Consider the following 22,127-nt stretch of genomic DNA (forward strand, 5'->3'; position numbering starts at 1 on the left):
CCAAGGGTTCATTAATGACTTGAAAACATATTGATCATCATCACTAGTATAATCATGTTGTTTGACATAAGAATATCAATTAAGCATTTTTATCTTAATCTCACCTCCCACCATCTGTCTTCCACACACAAAATATTTATTAATTGTAAATAAGGCATTTAAATAATAATGTTAGTTTAAATATTATTCTAATTAAGATAAATAATATTTATTTTATTTTCCTTTGTTGATTTGAGAGGGCTTAAGTGTACCAATTTACATTTTCTAATTAATAAAATTTAATAATTTATTTATTATAAAATATTTCAAATATTCACATCACAAATAAAAGGTAGTGTATAAATAGTACTAATTTACCCATACAAACATTAAATTTGTTTCTTTGCTATTCTCTTATGCTACCAAAGAATAGATGAAGCTTGCAATATGTGTTTCATCCAGTGATCTTAGATACCCATAGTTACATTATATTTTTCACCCCAAGATCAAGATGTATTGTAAATCACAATCTACCAAGATCAAGATGGATTCTAAATCACATTTTCCCAAGATCAAGACAGATTGTAAATCATAGTCCACCTAGAAGGACAGGCTTGAAATTAAACATTGTGTGGATATCTTTGAGACAAGTAAAACATTCCATTTGTTTTGACTCAGTATTACTTTGTCAAATAGTTTTCATCTATGAAGTAGAATCAAGGTCCATGTGCGAGCTCTAAGCATTTTTTCCTCATTGAGGAAACACACAAGAATATCTTATTAAAATACATGCTAAGTATATTTTCTATCCTATAGACCTCCAAGGTATATGCAACTAAGCTATAAAATATGCCTTTATGGATAGGTCCGGATAGTAAAGCCATTGAAGATCAAGATTAATGGTCATAGTTTAGATTAAATGAGTAGAGGCAGCTCATGTTAAGAACTACTTTGCATTTTTCATAACATTTATATGCAACCCTTGAAATTTTATCATTTATTTGAAAAACAATTTGACTAGTTTGTGGTGGAGTTGACCCAAATGTGCAAGATTGATAAGTTTATCAACACAATGAACACAAGTGGACATTCCCTTAACATCTTATTATCACTGAAACACCTAAGGGACAAGGGGACATTCCCTTAACATCTCATTATCACTGAAACACCTAAGGGACAAGGGGACATTCCCTTAACATCTCATTATCACTGAAACACCTAAGGGAAAAGGGACACATCCCTATGTATCCTTGGTCTGACACCCTTAAAAGACTTGCAAAGCCTTTAATCTCTTTACAAACCCCAAAACAAGTATATAAAAGAAAACCCAATTCCATCAAACTCCATACAAAGTTTCCAATACCAAATCTACACTGGAACAGTGTTGTCACCTTCTTCTAACATTTCTGCCTCTGAGGCTTTGGCAGTGTCATAGGTGTTGGAATATTAAATGAAGCGTACATTTGCCCCTTGAGCCAAATGCTCACCTACCACCTTTGATGCCCAGAATAGACAAAAACATAAATATGGTGGGTGAGATTTTTTGAAATTAGAAAAGAGGGGGAAAATGAAATGTGACAAAATGAATGTTTATTCATTCATTTAGAGTGTTTTCAGAAGATTAGTAGTTACAGAGCAGAGCAGAGCAAAAGAAGGAAGAAGAAAAGAAGTTTGTGCCTACAGTTGCACATGTTTCCCCTATTCTCTCTGTAAGTTTGTTATTGTTAGATTTGTCCTATTGAAGCAGTGATTGCTCCAGGCACCATTGTATGCACTCATTAGAGTTGCAGGTTTGAAGTTTTTGAAGCATTATCAATTTAGGGTTATTTTAGGATTTTTTATGGTTGAAGCCAAATGCTCCCAGATTTTGTAATGGTTTAATCAAGTTGAATAGTAAAGCAAGCAGACACACTTGAGTCCATTACTCTTCCCTTGAATGTTGCATTTGACAAGTATGTTTTTTTTTTGAAGCTTAACGTATTAGCTCTCTGGTTTTAATGGTGAAAGAATTCACGTTAGAATTTTTCTAAGTTATAATTTTTCAAGTTGAATAGAACACTCGGCATCCTCTTTCTTAGTTGGAGCTAAGCTCACTCAACATTCATTGCTGTTGAGCATTTTTTTTGTGTTTTGAGCTCTTCTTGTGCCGAACCAACTTGACACCTATTGCCTATCACTTGGCATCATCAAGTGCTGAGGAATCTATGACTCAGCACCTTCAAGTGCCGAGCAAGTACTGAGCAAAACTGGCACTCGGCACCTTCATGTGCCAAGTAGTTTTTAAGTGCCAAGCAAAGATTTTAGGTTTAAGGTTGTGAGTTGTAATTTAAATTTATAATATTTCTCACATGGTATCAGAGCTTTGAGGCCCCACATCCACAGTGAGTTAGGGCAAAAAAATTTCTTGAGATATTTGACATGGTAGTAGATACAAGAAAGATATGGCAGCAGCCACTAGCATTCAATGGGCAAAACTATGATACATGGGCAAAGAAGATGAAAACTATAATGGTTGCAAATGATTTGTGGGAGTTTTTTGTTAATGGGTTCAATGATGTGACAGACCCAACTTAGTATGCTTCCCTCACAAATGCATAGAAGACTCATTTGAAGGAGTCAAGGAGGAAGGATGCTATGGCATTAAGTCTTATTGAAGTAGCAATGACAGAGACAGTATTCCCAAAGATTATAGTAGAAAATTATGCAAACGAAGCATGGGATATCCTTGAGACAAACTTCAAGGGAACTAATAAAGTTTGTATTATAAAGCTACAGAACATAAGGAGGGAGTTTGAGAACCTTTAGATGAAGGAAAATGAATCAGTTGCAGACTTCAGTTCAAGGACCTCCTTGATGTGATTAACAAACTGAAGTCAAATGGAGAATACTATCAAGAGTAGAGGATAGTGGAAAAGATATTGAGGAGTTTACCTCATAAATATGACAATTTGGTCATGACCATAGAAAAGGAAAAAGACCTCACTATTTTGACAATGGATGAGGTAATGGATACACTTCAAACCCATGAGCATAAGATTGATAGATCTGCATCTTCTTCTTCCAAAGAGCAAGCATTCAAGGCTCAGTCAAATCCAAGAGGAAGGGGGAGAGGAAGAAATGGCTCAGGCAGAAACTCTAGAGGCAGAGGCCGAGGTAATGGAGGACAAAGAAATGCTGCAGCAAAAAGCTCAAGAAGAGCATATGGAGCCAGTAGCTCACAAAATACTTCAAGAGGAGGTAAGAAAAACTACAACTCAAATAAGAGTAATGTAGAATGCTACTACTATCATAAATATGGGCATTATGCAAATGAATTTTGGAAGAAGCAGAAAGATCAGTCAGGACAAGAAAATGTGGTTAACATGAATATGGGAAGTGAAAACGTTGCCTTCATCATGTGTAATGTTGGTGAAGAAGGAAGCCCTGAGGTTTGGTACCTCGATAGTGGATGTAGAAACCACATGAGTGGCAATGAGACCTTGTTTTCATTCATTGAAAAGAGTTTCAAATCAAAAATTAAGATGGGTAACAATGGAACCCTACCAGTTGTTGGCAAAGGATCTATTATGGTTTGCACCAAGAAAGGTGAGAAGAAAGAAATACAAAATGTGTTTTCTGCCCCTGGTATGAAGCATAATTTTATGAGCATTGGTCAGCTCATTCAAAATGGATACAAAGTGCTGATGGAGAATGACACATGTGTTATCCATGAAAAGGATGGGAGCAAGAACTTACTTGCAACAGTTCAAATCACAAAGAATAGAATGTTTCTCTTGAAGATAGAGACATGTTTCTCATCTCAAGTTGGTGCTGCACCTCCCACACAATCAGCTCTAAGGAGTGTGATTGAAGACCCCTCACGGCTATGGCACCTCAAGTATGGTCATCTAGGCTATGCTGGTTTTAATTTATTGTCAAATAAAAGAATGGTAGAAGGTTTTCCACGCATAGGAAATTCATGTGACAAGTGTGAGGCTTGTATTTTGGGTAAGCAACATAGGCTTCCTTTTAATTCTGAAAATTCTAGGAGAGCTAGATATCCATTAGAGTTAGTGCATACTGACTTAGTTAGTCCTATGCAAGTTACTTCCATTGGGGGGAGTACTTATTTATGACATTTATTGATGATTTCAGTCATAAGACATGGGTGTATTTCTTAAAGAATAAATCTAAAGCATTTGAAAAATTTGTAGAATTTAAAGCCCAGGCTGAAAGAGAATGTGGACACTATATCAAAGTCCTAAGATCAGATAGAGGAGGGGAGTATAACTTCAATTCTTTTGTAAACTTTTCCAAGAAACATGGCATAAAGAAAGAACTCATAGCCAGCTATACACCACAACAAAATGGAGTGGCTGAAAGAAAGAACAGGACCATTGTTGAAATGGCAGGGAGCATGATGAAAGAGAAAGGTCTCCCAACTAAATTTTGGGGAGAGGCTGTGGCAACAACAATTTACCTAATTAATAGGTGTCCTACAAAGGCAGTCTGTGACAGAATTCCAATGGAAGCATGGTCACAAGGAAGATGGACAGTTGAACACCTAAGGGTGTTTGGATGTGTTGCATATGCACATGTGCCTAAAGGAAAAAGGAAAAAATTGGATGACAAAGGTGTGAAGTGCATCTTCACAGGGTACAACTCAAAATCAAAGGCATACAGATTGTATGACCCATTGAACAACAAGATGACTCTTTCAAGAGATGTAGAATTTCTTGAAAATCAGTCTTGGTATGGTCCAACTGATGAGTCACCAAGCACTTCAAGTAAAGTGCCAATTATGAGTGAAGAGGGCACTGATGAACAACAACAAGAAGGAGAAAATAGAAGAAAAGGCAAGCAGGTTCAGTCATTGCCGAGCTTCTCTAGGCATGATTGAGTGTTTGTGCCAAGTATTAGTGAAGACCAAGCTAGTCGGCAATGCAACAACACTAAAGATTCTAATCCCACACTCTCCTCCCTGTTACTAAGAAAGACCAAGAGTCTTAGGGAGATATACCAAGATGAAAGGTATGAAGATTATGATGAGAGTGTTAATTTTGCATTATTTTTTCATAGTGATCCAATATATTTTGAAGAAGCTATTAAGGAGAAGAAATGGTGTAAGACCATGGATGAGGAAATAGATGCCATAGAAAGAAATGAGACATGAGAGTTAACTGAATTTCCTCCAAAGAAGCAAGTGATTGGAGTGAAATGGGTCTATAAGACCAAATGCAATGTTGAAGGCAAGATTGATAGCCATAAGGCAAGGTTGGTAGTCAAGGGCTACAAATAGCAGTATGGAAGAGACTATGATGAGACATATGCCCCTATTGCAAGAATGGAAACTGTGCGTGCTATCATAGCAATTACAACTCAGCACAAATGAAAGGTATTTCAAATGGATGTGAAGTCTGCCTTCCTTAATGGTGCATTGAAAGAAGAAGTATATGTGGAGCAACCACTTGGTTATGAAGTTGCAGGTGAAGAAGACAAAGTATATAGATTGAAGAGAGCTCTTTATGGGCTCGAGCAAGCTCCACGGGCATGGTACAAAAGGATTGACTCATATTTGATGAGCAATGGCTTCAGCAAAAGCAATGGTGAGCCCACTCTTTATATCAAGGCAGCAGATGGTAATGTATTGATTGTTGTCTTGTATGTAGATGACTTAATTTTTACTGGAAATGAAAAGGTTCTAATTGGTGAGTTTAAAGAGGCCATGAAAAGTGAATTTGAAATGACAGACCTAGGTCTCTTGAAATACTTTCTAGGCATAGAAGTAAAACAAATGCATAATGGCATCTTCATCTTTCAAGAAAAGTATGCAGGGCAGATCTTGGAGAGATTTAAAATGCAGAATAGTAAGGCAATCCCCACACCAACAGCAGTAGGTCTGAAATTGAGCAAGGAAGACTCTAGCAAGAGAGTGGATCTAACACTATACAAGAGTATGGTTAGAATTTTAATGTATTTGACTGCAACTCGGCCAGACCTAATGCATGCAGTAAGTTTGATTTCCAAATTTATGGAAACACCAAAGGATTCCCATTAGCAAGCAGGAAAGAGGATCCTAAGGTATGTCAAAGGTACCAAGGGATTTGGAATTTTTTATACTGCAAATGATGATTTCAAGTTGGTTGGTTACACGGATAGTGATTGGGCTGGAAATATAGATGATAGGAAGAGCACATCCAAATACATGTTTCATATGGGATCGGGTACAATTTCATGGGCATCCAAGAAGCAACCTATTGTTTTTCAATCTATAGCAGAAGCTGAATACATAGCAACAAATGCAGCAACATGTCAAGCTATTTGGTTAAGGAGGATCTTGACAGATTTGAATGAAAGGCAAGAGGATGGAACCATAATTTATTGTGATAACATCTCATTAATTGCATTATCCAAGAATCCAGTCTTCCATGGGAGAAGCAAGCATATTGAGATCAGATATCACTTCATCAGAGAGTTGGTGGAGAATGGGAATATCAAGATGGATCTTTGCAAGCCTGAGCAGTAGCTAGCAGACATCTTTACTAAGCCTCTAGGCATTGGACCTTTTGTACACCTAAGAGAGTGTCTTGGTGTAGTTGATTTGGATCAGCACTGATCCTTGTTTTTTTGGCTTGGGACAAAGGAGGAGTGTTGGAATATTAAATGAAGCATACGTTTTCCCCTTGTACCAAATGCTCACCTACCACCTTTGACACCTAGAATAGACAGAAACATAAATATGGTGGGTGAGATTTTTTGAAATTAGAAAAGAGGGGGAAAATGAAATGTGACAAAAGGAATGTTTATTCATTCATTCAAAGTGTTTTCAGTAGATCAGTAGTTATAGAGCAGAGCAGAGCAGAAGAAGGAAGAAGAAAAGAAGTTTGTGCTTGTAGTTGCACGTGTTTCCCCTGTTCTCTCTATAAGTTTGTTATTGTTAGATTTGTCCTATTGAAGTTGTGATTGCTCCAGGCACCATTGTATGCAGCCATTAGAGTTGTATGTTTAAAGTTTTTGAAGCATTATCAATTTAGGATTTTTTCTGGTGGAAGCCGAATGCTCCCAAATTTTGTAATGGTTTAATCAAGTTGAATAGTAAAGCAATCAGGCACACTTGAATCCATTACTCTTCCCTTGAATGTTGCATTTGACAAGTATGTTTGTTTTTTTGAAGCTTAATGTATTGGCTCTCTGGTTTTAATGGTGAAAGCATTCACGTTAGAATTTTTTAAAGTTATAATTTTTCAAGTTGAACAGAACACTCGGCATCCTCTTTCTCAGTTGGAGCTGAGCTCACTCAGCATCTATTGGTGCTGAGCATTTTTTTGTGTGCCGAGCTCTTCTTGTGCCAAGCCAACTTGGCACTTGTTTCCTATCACTCGACACCATCAAGTGCCGAGCAATCTGTGACTTGGCACCTTCAAGTGTCGAGCAAGTGCCGAGCAAAACTGGCACTTGGCACCTTCATGTGCTGAGTAGTTTTTAAGTGACAAGCAAAGATTTTTTAGGTTTAAGGTTGTGAGTTGTAATTTAAATTTATAATATTTCTCACAATAGGTTGCATGAAGTCCAAATAAAAAGTAGTAGACCAGAATTAGCCTTGTCTAAACAGAAAACCAGATGAAGGAAGCACTTTCTATGGAGCCCAAAAGAAATATATTGACAGCAATAGACAAGGTAGGTGTCCATGGCACCAATGGCACTCCCCACACCTTTGGAACAAGAAAACTTAACCCTAATGTCCCCAAGGACAATATGGGGATCGCAGTAACATAGCCTATCCACCCATCACTTCTATCCCAATATATAGCAGTCCCAATGGAGGAACCAATAATAATGACTATGAACATGATGAAGAGTGATAGGTTCCTATTGTTTGTTCACCCTATTACGTAGTATCTTCTAACTAATAGCCCAATTGCTACTAGGCAGAATATGAACAAAGTGCTGATGGAGAGAAGATTTGAAAGGATTTCTAGCTTAGTGAAAAATGCAATTATTGAAGTGGCTACGACCATTTTAATTGTTGCATTGATAGGAGTTCCAGTTTTCTCATGTACTAATGCAAACTATGGGGGTAATAAGTGTGTTCTTGCAATATGGGTGAGATAACGAGCTTGGCCTAAAACACTTACCACGAGGATAGTTGTCATGCCCGTAAGTGCTCCTATGCCTACAATGTACTTTGCCCAATTCAGTCACACCCTTTCAAATGCAACACTAAATGGAGCTTGAGCATCAATTTCTTTGTAGTTTTGCATCAAGCAAAGAGTCAGAGCCATGAGACAATAGGCCGTTATGATGACTGCCATGGGTCCAACTAGCCCAACAGGAATATCAGCAGCCGGATTTTTTGTTTCCTCGGCCATTGTAGAAACTGCATCAAAGCCTATATATGCGAAAAAGAGTACTGAAGCTGCATTGCAAATGCCTCTTACTCCGAAGGGCCAGAAAACTGAGTAGTTTGATGCTTTTGCTTGTGTTAGCCCTACAATGATAACAAATAAGATGACCACAATGTTGACTATTGATGCATAGTAGTTTACCTTCGATGTAAACTTGGTGCTCTTTGTGGCGATTACTGCAGTTATGATGAGGATTGCAACTGCTATTGGATCCAACTCATTGTAGCCTTCAGTAAGTTGTGTTTTGATGAGGAAATCAGTTGCTTTATGATTCAAGAGTGAAGTAAAGTAGGACGTCCATGTTCTTAAAACTGTTGCCCCTCCAATAACATACTCTAGCAGGATGTTTTCTGCACCTATGAATGCTCTCCCAATTCCACTCTCAGATAGGCAAACGACCCACCTGCACAAAAAGAATATACACACAATCATAAATAGCTAACAAATACTCTTCTTGAGAGAGAGTTTCTTAGGATACATATACAGTTAGTAAAATAGAATAATCAACTTTTGGTTTTGCAATGAGAAAAAATAGAATACGTACGAGTACCCACACCTCCTCGAATACATACCTAGATACCTTAAATATGAGTATTCAGTGGAGAGTATCATAGCTACGGACTTCAAAAAGATTTCTAATTTTTGTTCCGGTATTTTGTTTCCGTAGCAGCTTGTAGGTTATCAAGCTTAATCAATACGTAATCAGTTTGAAACTTTGATATAATACTGATTAAAAGTAAATTTTATCGCTGTTCAAGTTAGTAGTTTGTCATTGTAATATGGCATTGTTATATGATTTATGATCTTACTGTTCATTTTTAAAGTTTCCCTTCTCTGTTATGCATCTAGACATTAATCATATATTATTATTACAAATATATTGCAAATCTGATACGGAAAAAAATAAATCACATTTGCAAACTATATCAACATTTTTATTTTCGAAAACTATTATCATGACTCATAATTTGAAATTTTCTATAATTATAAAATTATATTAAAAAAAAGTTTGATATGTCCAAGTACCCTGTTCCCTAATTTGAAAAATAGCTGTACTCATACCTGTACCATAAGTGTCCAAATACTCTATCCCATGGAACCTTGTAGAATACTCAATAATCTTTGGAATGGAAAGTCTGATTGACATAATGTTGAAATTATGTAAATTTGGACAGCTATTAATTGAATTTTTACAGCTATCTAAGTAGTATTTATTTTAAGTTGAGCATCAATAATTAATAAAGTCAAAATGATGTAGAAATGTTAGGGTTGGACTTTTGACATGTAGATGCAAGTTTCTTGCATAGGTTCTAGAGTCAAAATTTTTTACATGATCAGATTCCTTTCGGAAAGTTAACAGCTTAAATGATTTAGAGATGTTCCAGTTTGACTATATACACAACATGTAAATGCACAGACTTATGCACAGGTTTGTAGTAGAAACAGTGTGTATATCTAAATTATAACATTCTTACATAATCATATTCCTCTTTAAAATTCAACCAAAAAGAGGATGGAAGCCTAAATTTAGATTTCTACTGTACACAAACTGTAGATGCATAGGTGGAACTGAAAATTTCAAAACATCTTGTAGTTTGTTTTATTTTCTTATGGAGGATTTAGATTTGTGAGACAGCTCAATAGAGACACCAATAGAGCAAAGGCCCAGTGTTGATTAAAATGTCTTCTACAATTTGTAAGACCTTGTATTAAATCTCATTCTAAATTTATAAAAAACACATCCTCTACAATCTATAATTTGGAAATTTATAAAAAGTTTACGTTCTATGGATAGGTTTCATACATTGATTCACTAGGTGCAAATGTTAGGATTTAGATTGGTGATTATAGCAGCCTTGTATAACTTGATAGATTGTCGCTAAATCTTTATCATTACTAAGCTTCTCTATGGTAAAATCACTTAAATAGATCTTTTCTTCATGTCATAATGTTTGTTTCCTTTCTAAGTTTATAAGATCTCATGCTAAGGAATAAAGACTGTGGGTTCTAAACAGAAACTCGGAACTATCAAGCAGCAGCTATGCTTGCCTTTCTCTCCTACTTCCAGAACCTCAAAAAAACATACAGCTCAAGCTCCTCTATTTATATCTCAACCAATCAAATAGACTAACATCAACATTTTCTAAAACCTGTGCTATGTTCGACCAACTCTTTTAGTGTTAAAAATAATGTTTATTATAGTAGCTGGGCATTTAATGCACAGTCCAGAACTTTCTACTTGCTTCTTGGAGCCTCTCTCTTTGTGCAAAATTTGAATTTAAAATTATGTAGAAATCTCTAGAGTGCTTCCTTTCTTGAAGCTTCTCAAGAACCCTCTAGAAATATGTATGAGCTCTATAAATAGAGCATTCCTCTCAGCTGTAATAACAAGAAGAAACTTTATAGCTCTTTGATATATTTGAGTTTTGCTGCTCTGTTTTTAAGCTCTGTTTTATGCTCTGTTTTTTATTCTTTGTGCTGCTGTTTTAATTCATCATGGTATCAGAGCATTTTCAGTTCTTTGGGCTGTGAATATATGATGTTTTTTGGAATGAATATATGTGTTTTTCTTGTGTGAATCTTTACATTTGCAGGCTGTAACTAAGGAGTGAACAGCAGTTTGGTTTGGGACAAAAAACTACATCAAAGGAAGGATATTGCAGCAAAAGAAAAGTTTTTTTTCTTCAACAAATTGGTGAGACTTTTTCAGTTTCAAGCTTGGGTGTTCAAGTTCTTAAATATCTTTCATTCTCATCCAAAAAAAAAAGGGAGAGAATTTAACAATGGAATCACTTGGTGTGACTTTGCCTACAGTTAAATTAAATGGAAAAAATTATTATGATTGGGTATCTCATGTTGAAATCACTCTAACCCTTCAAAATTGTTATGATATTGTGACTGGTAGTGAACAAAGGCCTACGAATCCAGGAAATGATCAAGATAATTGGGATAAAAGGGACAAGAGGGCAGCAGCACTAATCAAGCTTACACTTTCAGAAGAAGTTTTTCCAGAAGTGCGTAATGAGAGAAGTGGAGTCAAAGTTTGGGAGATTTTGAAAGATTTATATCAAAATTCAGGTGATGTATGGATCTTATCTCTCACAACTGAATTATACAATTTGAAATTATCAAGCTCACAAGAGATAGTCCCACATTTAAGTAAGTTAAAGGAAAAGAAAAATGAGCTTGCTTCTCTTGGAAAAGATATAGATGATAAAGATTTTGTGCAAATTATATTACAAAGTCTTCCAGGATCTTATCAATCATTTATAAGGGGTTTAGATACTGCAGATAAATTAAAAAGTATTAAATCAGAAGAATTGTGTGCTAAGTTGGTTCAAGAAGAGAAAAGACAAGTTAAAGAAAAAGAATCATTTGATGGTGAATCTCAAGCATTTGTAATGAAAGGAAAACAATATTATAAGAAGTCACAAGAAAATGAATCTAAAGAAAGAAATTGGAAGAATGAAAATAAGAGTATTTCATATATAGATCATAATAGAAGTAAATGGAAATGTCATTATTGTGGTAAAGTGGGTCATAAGGCAAATGAATGTTTCAAGAAGAAAAGAGATGTAGAAAAGAAAGTAAATAATTATCCAAAATTAGGAGATTCTAAAAGAAATGCATTTTGTGTTGCACTTAAAGAAAATAATACTTTCAAAGAAGATTGGGTTATTGATTCTGGTGCTACACAACACATGTCTCATAATGAGAATCAATTTGAATCAATAAGTGAAAATAATGTAGAGAAAATATATTTGGGGGATAATAGTGCTTTAGAAGTTAAAGGGACTGGTAATGTCATAATTGATAATGGTTTGTTCAAAAATGTGAAATTAGTCCCTGAATTAAAAACAAATCTGCTTTCAGTATCTCAAATTGCAAGTCAAGGACATAAAATAGAATTCTACAATGATAAGTGCTTAATCAAGGATGTCAATGATAATTATAGAGTCATTGCAATTGGTAAAATGGAGAATGGTTTATATAAATTTCAAGAATTTACTTCTAAATATGGAGATAAACATATGTGTGCTATTGCTCAATATGATGATATGAGCAGGTTATGGCATGAGCGTTTGGGGCACATCAATTTTCAAAGTCTCAAGCTTATGGAGAAATTACAAATGGTGCATGGGCTGCCAAAGATATCATTAAGCCCTAAGGTGTGTGAAGGATGTGCAATGGGAAAACAACATGTGGAAAGTTTTCCTCAAGGTAAATCATGGAGAGCAAAAACTCCTCTACATTTAGTCCATAGTGATGTAATGGGTCCTTTCAAAACATCATCAATTGGAGGATCAAGGTATGCCCTCACTTTTATAGATGATTATAGTAGAAGAATTTGGGTGTATTTTCTACAAAAGAAAGATGAAGTGTTTCAAAAGTTTAAAGAGTTTAAAGCTTTGACTGAAAAACAAAGTGGAAAGTACTTAAAGATACTAAGAACTGATAGAGGGACTGAATACATGAATAAAGCTCTTTTAGATTTTTGTAAAGAACATGGCATTAAAAAGGAATCAACTATCTCTTATTCACCCCAACAAAATGGTGTTGCTGAAAGGAAAAATAGAACTATAATAGAAATGGCTAGGTGCATGCTTCATTCTAGAAATCTAGAAGCTAAATTTTGGGCTGAAGCAGTTCATACTGCCGTATATATCTTGAATAGAACACCTACTAAGGCAGTTTTGAACATAACACCAGAAGAGGCATGGAGTGGAAGAAAGCCTACAGTATCTCATTTTAGAATTTTTGGTTGTAAAGCATATGCTCACATTCCTGATGAAAGGAGGAGCAAACTTGAAAGGAAAAGCGAGAAGTGCACAATGGTTGGATATAGTGAGGAATCGAAAGGATATAGGTTATACAATCCTAGAACTAATGAAATCTATATTAAAAGAAATGTATGGTTTGATGAAGATGTTAAGAATGATAATTCTCCAACATTATCTTTCTTTCCAATTTTGATTGATGAAGAAAATTCTACTTCTACCAATAGTCAAAGTCAAGGTGTGCAAACCACTACATGGGATGAGACTCAAGAAAGTGATAATGAAAATCCAAAGAAATTTAGAAGCATCAAAGAAATTTATCAAGAAGGTCCTAGATATATATTTGCTAACTATGCTCTTATGACTAAGGTGATGCAGGTTGACACTCCAAACACATATGAAGAAGCAAAAGGAAAAGAAGAATGGGAAGCAGCTATGCAAGAAGAATACAATTCTTTGATGAAGAATGGAACATGGGAACTAACAACACTTCCAGAAGGCAAAAATGTGGTTGGTTGCAAGTGGACCTATAGAACCAAATTCACATCAGATGGAGCTATTGAAAAATACAAAGCAAGGTTAGTGGCTAAAGGTTTCTCACAAGAAGAAGGTATAGACTATACTGAAACCTTTGCTCCAGTAGCTAAGATGACTTCCATTCGTACAATAGTTGCTTTAGCTGCAAAGTTTGGTTGGAAAATTTTTCAAATGGATGTAAAAAGTGCATTTTTGCATGGTGACTTAAAAGAAGAAATTTATATGCAACAACCACCAGGATTTATTAAGTATGGAGAAGAGAATTTGGTGTGTAGATTAAGAAAATCACTCTATGGTCTCAAACAAGCACCAAGGGAATGGTACTCAAAAATTAATAAGTACTTCCTAGAAGTTGGATTTAAAAGAAGTAATGCTGATCCAGATGTGTATGTAAAATATTGTGATAATAAGGTTGTTATCATTGTATTGTATGTGGATGACTTGATTATTACAGGAAATCACGCACATGATATTGAGATAACTAAAAATCAACTCAAACAAGCTTTCGAAATAACTGATTTAGGACTAATGCACTATTTTTTGGGTATGCAAGTATGGCAAGAAGAAGGAAGAATCATGCTCTCTCAAACTAAATATGCTCTTGATGTACTTAAAAAATTCAATATGAGTGATTGTAAACCATGTAATACACCATGTGAAATAGGAGTAAAGTTAGGTGCTAACTCTACTCAAAAGAAAGTGGATGGAAAATTATATAGGCAGCTTGTTGGAAATCTTTTGTATCTTACTATAACTAGACCAGATATTGCATATGCAGTTGGTATTGTATCAAGATACATGGCAGATCCACACATTGAACACTGGAAAGCAGCTAAAAGAATATTAAGATATATTAAGGGTACTTACCAGCTTGGCATTGAATACAAATATGGAGGAGAACCTACTTTAGTTGGATATACAGATTCTGATTATGCAGGTGACATTGATGATAGAAAGTCAACTTCAGGATATATCTTCCATCTTGGATCAGGACCGATTTCGTGGAGTAGCAAGAAGCAATCAACAGTGTCACTCTCATCTACAGAAGCTGAATATATTGGTTTATCAAAGGCATCTCAAGAAGCATTATGGCTTAGGAGGTTACTTGAAGAATTGCATCATCCACAAGACTCTCCAACAACAATATTTTGTGATAATCAAAGTACTATCAAGCTAGCAAAAAATCCAGTATATCATGCAAGGTCCAAGCATATAGAAGTGCATCATCATTTTGTTCGAGATCTAATTGAAAGACAAGAGGTGGAGCTTCAATTTTGCGGAACAGAAGATCAACTTGCTGATATATTTACAAAAGCATTGTCTATTGTAAAATCTACGAAATTTAGAAATCTATTGCAGCTCAAAGATGTTCCCACTCTCTCCAAATAAACATTATGGGGGGGTGTTAAAAATAATGTTTATTATAGTAGCTGGGCATTTAATGCACAGTCCAGAACTTTCTACTTGCTTCTTGGAGCCTCTCTCTTTGTGCAAAATTTGAATTTAAAATTATGTAGAAATCTCTAGAGTGCTTCCTTTCTTGAAGCTTCTCAAGAACCCTCTAGAAATATGTATGAGCTCTATAAATAGAGCATTCCTCTCAGCTGTAATAACAAGAAGAAACTTTATAGCTCTTTGATATATTTGAGTTTTGCTGCTCTGTTTTTAAGCTCTGTTTTATGCTCTGTTTTTTATTCTTTGTGCTGCTGTTTTAATTCATCATTTAGCTTCTTTAAAACAATCAATGAGACTTTTGAACAATTAGCAACTCTAGATTTTAATTCTTGATCAAATTCAGCACTAATAATCCTTTTGTATCAATATTTCAGATCATATTCAAGGAGGTTTCGGATGACCTCCATAAGATTCAGCACTAACAACAGCACTATCAATCCTTTAGAATCAATATTTCAGATCATTTTCAAGTAGATCTGGGATGACAAAATGTGTATTTTCTGCAGTGAAAGGTGTTTTGAAAGCAGAATGACATTTTATTTTTTTAATGTACAGTTGTATTAGGATATCTATGAGCAATATGAGAACAATATGAAGGAGGATTGTCTGTATGAATTGTTTGACAAAGCAAGACTGTACAAAATCACTTGTTTTGTGAATAAAAACTCATACCAGAGGGCTGACATTGAAAGAATATGAAAATGGTTTAGATTTTTTTAAGCATGGTCCCTTAGACTGTTTGGTCTCATAGGATTATAAGATATTATTATAAAATTGATTAAGAAAGATAAAAACAGTTAAAATCTAGAAGCCTTTAAAAATATTAGTAAAAAATGAACAAACGTATTGTCTATTAACAATAATCTATTCAATATTTATATTGAACATTAGTTTCAATAATTTATTTAATCGTATTGTCTATTAACAATAATCTATTCAATTGAATATTAGTTTTAATAATTTATTTAATCAATAAAATATTTGTGAAAAAAGTTGCTATTTTTTTATTATTTATCCTAATAAATAGAATATAGAGTGTTACCTGCTGAAGGAATTTCTACAGCGAACTCAGTATAACAAAGCACAGAAAGCATTGCAGCAAATCCTGAAACAGCATAGGACAATAAAACTGCAGGGCCAGCATCCCGATGGGCTCCCAATCCTGTTAAGACAAAGACTCCAGCACCAACGACTGAACCCACACCAAACCAGATAATATCCCACCAGTTGAGAGTCTTCTTGATTTCATGTCCACTACGAACCCTGACTTCATTTATTTCCACCTCAGCTGAAGACCTTGAAAATAACCTATCCCTAAATCTGTTTTTAGTATCTTTCAATGCATTTGCATAATTTCCCCAACTCTGGAAGGACTCTTCTGGTAGAAGTTGGCCCTTCCCGAATGCGCATTCCATAATGTCAAACGGCAGATTCACAAGAAACCCTAATCAGGAACAGCAAAAAGAATTCTCTACTTGATCAAATCAGGATTATCAAGAAAAACCTTCAATTGAACCAAAGCAGGTATAGCAAAAAGAATCCTCCAACTTAATGAAAGACTTCAAGCACAACGAATCCCTCCTGCATATATTTTGTTGGCAGCAAAATCTGCGAGGAACGTAAATTCATTAAATATTTTCAAATGTCTGTTTCGGGATGACCATTAAAGACGCATTATATGTGAAGATTCAAAAAGCATGTTTTGGAAAGTAGAATTAAAGGGAATGTGCGAGAATATATGTATGATTGTGTTTGCCTATATGTACACTGAATGTAGTCGAGAATTTGTAAAGGTTTCCCGTGGATGCAGAATCTATATAATTTTTTTCAAAATTCATTCCTAATTAAGGGGGAGGCTTTCTAAGTGGAATTGCTGCCGAAGCTTTCATCAATTAAACTTTTTTTTCTTGTTTTAAAAAAAATTGACGATTAGTTTAAAAGTTTTGGAAGTGTTGAAATGGTATGATGAATTGGCAGATTGACAACAATTACTAATCAAAAGCAGCGTATTTGGGAGAGAGCAATTTTACTTCGTCTGTAGTCAGAAGAACGTTCCATATAGTTTTAGCATTGCCATATAAGAGTGTATAGTCTGTTTTTTTTATCATCTTTTAAACTGTATATAATAGGCTGAAAAAATTTACGATTGTAATAGGCTATAATTTTATAGTATATATTTTTGTTTCTATTTAGATATGTTTCTGTTTTGATGATTGTATATTTATATTAATTCACAATCTTTGTTGAAATAAGAATATAATGAATTTTAAAAATTTTATTTTTATGTATTTTTTACATTATTAATTTAGAAACTTCTTTTTTTATTTGATATTTTTGTATATATTACTAATTTATAATTTTAAATTATTTGTTAAGAATTTTGAACATATTATTAATTAATATTTATTGCTTTCATTTACAAAATATTTAAATTTAAAATAATTTTTAAATTATCTATAAATTTAAAAAATTGACAATCGATATTTTGCCTTAATACGTAAAATGAAAGGGGAGAAAGAAATTTAGCCATCACTGAAAAACCATATGCTCCAGACCTGAACGTGAATGCATGCAAACGAAAGCCAAGAGTTTTTAGTAGTTGATCACATTCGGGATGAAAGAAATGTTATCATTATACATTGATTCCTGGCTATCGCCCACAGGAAAGGGCAGTTTAGAAGATAGTAGAATATAGAGTGCATATGTTCAATAGGTTTGGACCATATTTATTATGCTATGTATCATATACATGCAATCAATTAAGTTTTGTTTGTTGTTATAGTTATGTTTGCTGGGTATCAGTTCTTATTCATGGTTTAATTCAAGATATTAAACTAATTCAGAATCGATAGACTGATTTAAATCAATTCCATGGTTTTTGTTTTAATAATTGATTCAATATTGACCATCAAAGTTTGTTTAGAATCTCTTGTCTATGCAAGATATCATTTAATTTGTCTTTGGTAACACAGATTGGGTTGAATTTATTCCGGCTGATTAAGTTGAAAGACATCGATTCATACATTATGTTTTGGAAATTAAATGTTTTGTGAAATCAAGAAGAACAAAGAAACGGTTATTACATATGAAAGATAAATTTAAATACATGTTTTGATTGGTATCTATTTCATTTTTGTTAAAAAATTAGATATCAAAAAGTATAATATTTTCAATTTTGTTAAGAAATCCAAAAATCTTATTTGGGATGTGATATCGAGCTTTAAAATCAGATATAAGAATTTGTTCAATACAATGTCATGTTTCAGATTTTACACCTTGGTATTGAGTTTAAAAAAAAATTAAGACTTGTTTGTATGTAACTAGTAGTTGCATGCTTTTGTATATGTAATGATTAGTCAATAAGATTTGATAAATGTACAAAATGAATTATTAATGGTATGTAGAAGAAATTCCTAGATTATCATTAAACATTATTGATTTCTAGATTATCAAATTCCTTCTTAGAGGAAAAAGTCTACAAATAATAAGGGACTTATTTCTCAAATAAAACATAGAGGGAAATAACAAAGCTTTACACAAACTTTCCAAAATGATAGTCGAGAATTACTCATCTAATAAGAGCCAATTAAGTCTTCTTCCCTTGATGAGAAATCGAGCAAGATGGTAGGTGTGAATTAGTAAACGACTAGCAGTGATTAATCAATACCAGATATAGCATCTAACCATTCATCCATTCATTCCACGTTAACTTGTGAAATTAATTATAAAACGAATCACAAAAGCATCCACACAAGTAAACATAATAACACAACTATTTTTTATCATGGAAACCCTTTGTCATAGAGAAAAACAATGGCAAGAGTTAATACCCACAAGTATTTTGCACTCCTCTGAAATGTGTCATGACCCTATTAGGAGCTTACAATGATGCCTCGTTAGGAGAAGATACTATTAGGAGTTGCTCAATTAAGGGATTATCCTCAGACTTGTTAATATTTTTACTCTGTTAGGAGTAACGATACAAAAGTATTTTCTAATTCAAACTAATAAGCCACTCCTTTTAAGGAGTTAATTTTAGATACTTCTCACCCTATTAGGAGTTAAATTTTTTTAGAGACTTTTAACTTGACAAACTCTTCAAATTTTAACCAAATAGAATGATATGAGAAATAATATTTTAGTATTTCTTGAACAAATCCTTTTCAATTCACCATTTGCATATTATAGGAAAGACATTTAGCTACCTGCTTGATTACACAATCGTTTTCAATAAACAAATTTGATCTCTTCCACTGACACTTGCAAAATACATTTTCTATATACATCTACTTCTCTTCTTTAGGTAAACCTAACCCTAAACATGTCACCTCATGAGATCTATCTTTGTTTTATCAAAATGCATTATTAACCCTAATTCACCATTAGTTGGTACCACATGATCAACCTCTTCAATCACACATCAATCTAGCATAGAATATTCGGCCTTTTTACCTTTTCAAATGAGCATACACAATTCCAAGAAATTCCATCATAATTCCCAATGTATAACCAATCCATCAAAAAATATTGATCACACACCATTTACACATCATCAACCAACTCAACATTGTGAAAGATCTATTGGGAATAACCTACATGCTATTGGTTCAAGATCAAACACCAATGTTTCTTCATTTTTTCTTCCTTAACTTTATTCAATTTATCCAAAACATACCTTCATGTTAACCAATTAAAAAAATATTTTACTATGATCCAACAACTTTGTAATCATCATAAATCCTAAATTCCATCACTTGAAACAACATAGATTTGACAAACTAATCAAATTAATATTTGTTTGTCATAAACTAATTAAACTGATCAAATGTCTATCTCAATTTAATTAATCATAACTAACTCGATACCATGCAGCACATGAAATTACATATATAAAAACTAGAAACATCTCAGAGTCTCCCATACCAATCATGCATGCTAACTCGTCACACAAAAAAATTGCACACTTGACTTGTCTTTCTAGTAAACATATTATCACTGGCTATCAAGTTGACATCATTAACGACACAATAACTGATTCAATCACCATTAGGCATGTTCTTCAAGATATTTGCATCAATTATGCTAATAATTCCCCCCTTTAGCATTTACAGTAACACTAAATAATAATCAAACATTAATAAGATCATGATAAGACAATTAAAAGATCACCAACCATCATCAAAATAAACTATATCATCTTAAATTAGACATACTGCAATTTATAAAATTTTAGCTACTCTTTAATTGTACTTGGATCTCTCTCTCTCTCTCTCTCTCTAAATTGAATTTGAACTAGGACCTAATACATTCTCCTTGATTTTTTTATTTTTTCTAATCACTCATGGGCTGAGGTAGGATCTAATTTCTATACACCCTCCTCTTTCTAGACCCCATTTCCCAAATCTAATCTCATTTTATCAATCCATGATACACATTACACCTAGACCCTCTATAGTCCCAAAAACTTGGGTTACAAACCCAAGACATTGATATCTTAGGGAATAGGTTGACCCAGGTTGACCTTTTAGATCAACCTAGATCGACCTATTCCATAATAAGTCAAATTCCTTAGTGGTCGAGGGATTTTGGTCCTGGTCCTATTTCAAATTTTATTTAATTCTTGCTCACTGTAGTCAACTTCCATGGGGGTAATTTTGGAAATTCACTATAAAAAGACATCAAATGCCTCATTTGTACATGATATAAGAAAGATACAAGCATGCATGGACAACCCAATCTGACATAGAGAAATTACAAGGTGGAAGCTAAGGGATGAATCTAATTGTTGCATTTAGGGATAGTCTGGAGAAATTACATTGGTTTGAATATGGAGTTCTATGTTAGTTCCTTAGGCTTATGGCCTTGTAGATGCAATTAAAAATATTTCATTTCATTCATTCAGGGGTGTGAAAAATAAATAAATTATTGGGTACTAAAGTTTAGAGAAATAAATAATGATATGTATCAATGTCTTTAAGCTTAGCACAAACATAATTGAAACATGACAAAAATGGTGATATCATGGCCTCATTACCTAGAAAAGACCATTTACCTTCTGTGGTATTAATTATTAATTTAGAAACAACCTAATCAAGTGTCATTCTATTGAATTTAATTATTTTCAATTATCCAAAAATCAACTTCATTCCAACTAACATAGGTCCCAACCGAAAAGGAAATACATATAATAAAAAAATTTATCTGAACCGTACAGAAAGATCAAATGAGGTGGTCCATCCTCTGATTCACCACAAGAGTTTGCCCCATAAGGAATTTCCAACAACACAGAGCACAATAAACATGGGCTCTGTCCTAACTCCAAATGCATAGAAAACATGAAAGGGAAAAATATGCAAAGAAAGCCTAAAGCATGAATAATTCATAATTTACAGTTTAAAAAAACAATATTCTATACACAGTTAACATATTACTATGCATGAAAATGGAAGAAATAATAATTGTTGGGTGGAAAAAGGAAGAAAGAAAGTCATTTGTGTCTATAAAACACATTTTACATTTCACGATTTTTAGACAAGGATCATGAAGTTTAAAATAGATATCTCGAAGGAGGACATGAAAGTATGGCATGGTACATTAAGAAATAGTGAGACAAATTTAGTTTTTTTTTTTCCATCATCTACAATTGGGGAACACATAAAAACTTCAAAAATGCCAAAAATGAAACTACCAATAACATGGATGTGCCTAGGAATTTTTAACATAAATATGGAAAAGCACTTGATCTTCCCAAATCAATGGTCTACAATGTATAAGAGTTAGGTCGACCATTGAAACCTTTTTCCACTGTGCATACAAAACATTTTGAAATGAAAAATAGACGTCCCATCTAGTGTGAAAATCGGTGAAAATTTCCATTTAGAAACAACACATCATCATGAGGTCTATAATCCATGGCACATGCTAATCTTTAGATAAAATGTACGAAAGACAAAAAAAAGTAAAAAATGATCAGGTTTTTTAGATTCACAAAAAC

General features: G+C 33.8%; 1 pseudogene; it reads right to left on the minus strand.

Moving 5' to 3' along the window:
• Positions 1 to 1,347: 1,347 nt before the first annotated feature.
• Positions 1,348 to 22,127, minus strand: part of LOC149528992 (cationic amino acid transporter 1-like) — a 67,420-nt pseudogene continuing 46,640 nt past the window's right edge.

This window comes from Cupressus sempervirens, chromosome 11, assembly GCF_028749045.1.
Source record: "Cupressus sempervirens isolate cs-2001-9-10 chromosome 11, ASM2874904v1, whole genome shotgun sequence".
Classification (NCBI taxonomy): domain Eukaryota; kingdom Viridiplantae; phylum Streptophyta; class Pinopsida; order Cupressales; family Cupressaceae; genus Cupressus; species Cupressus sempervirens.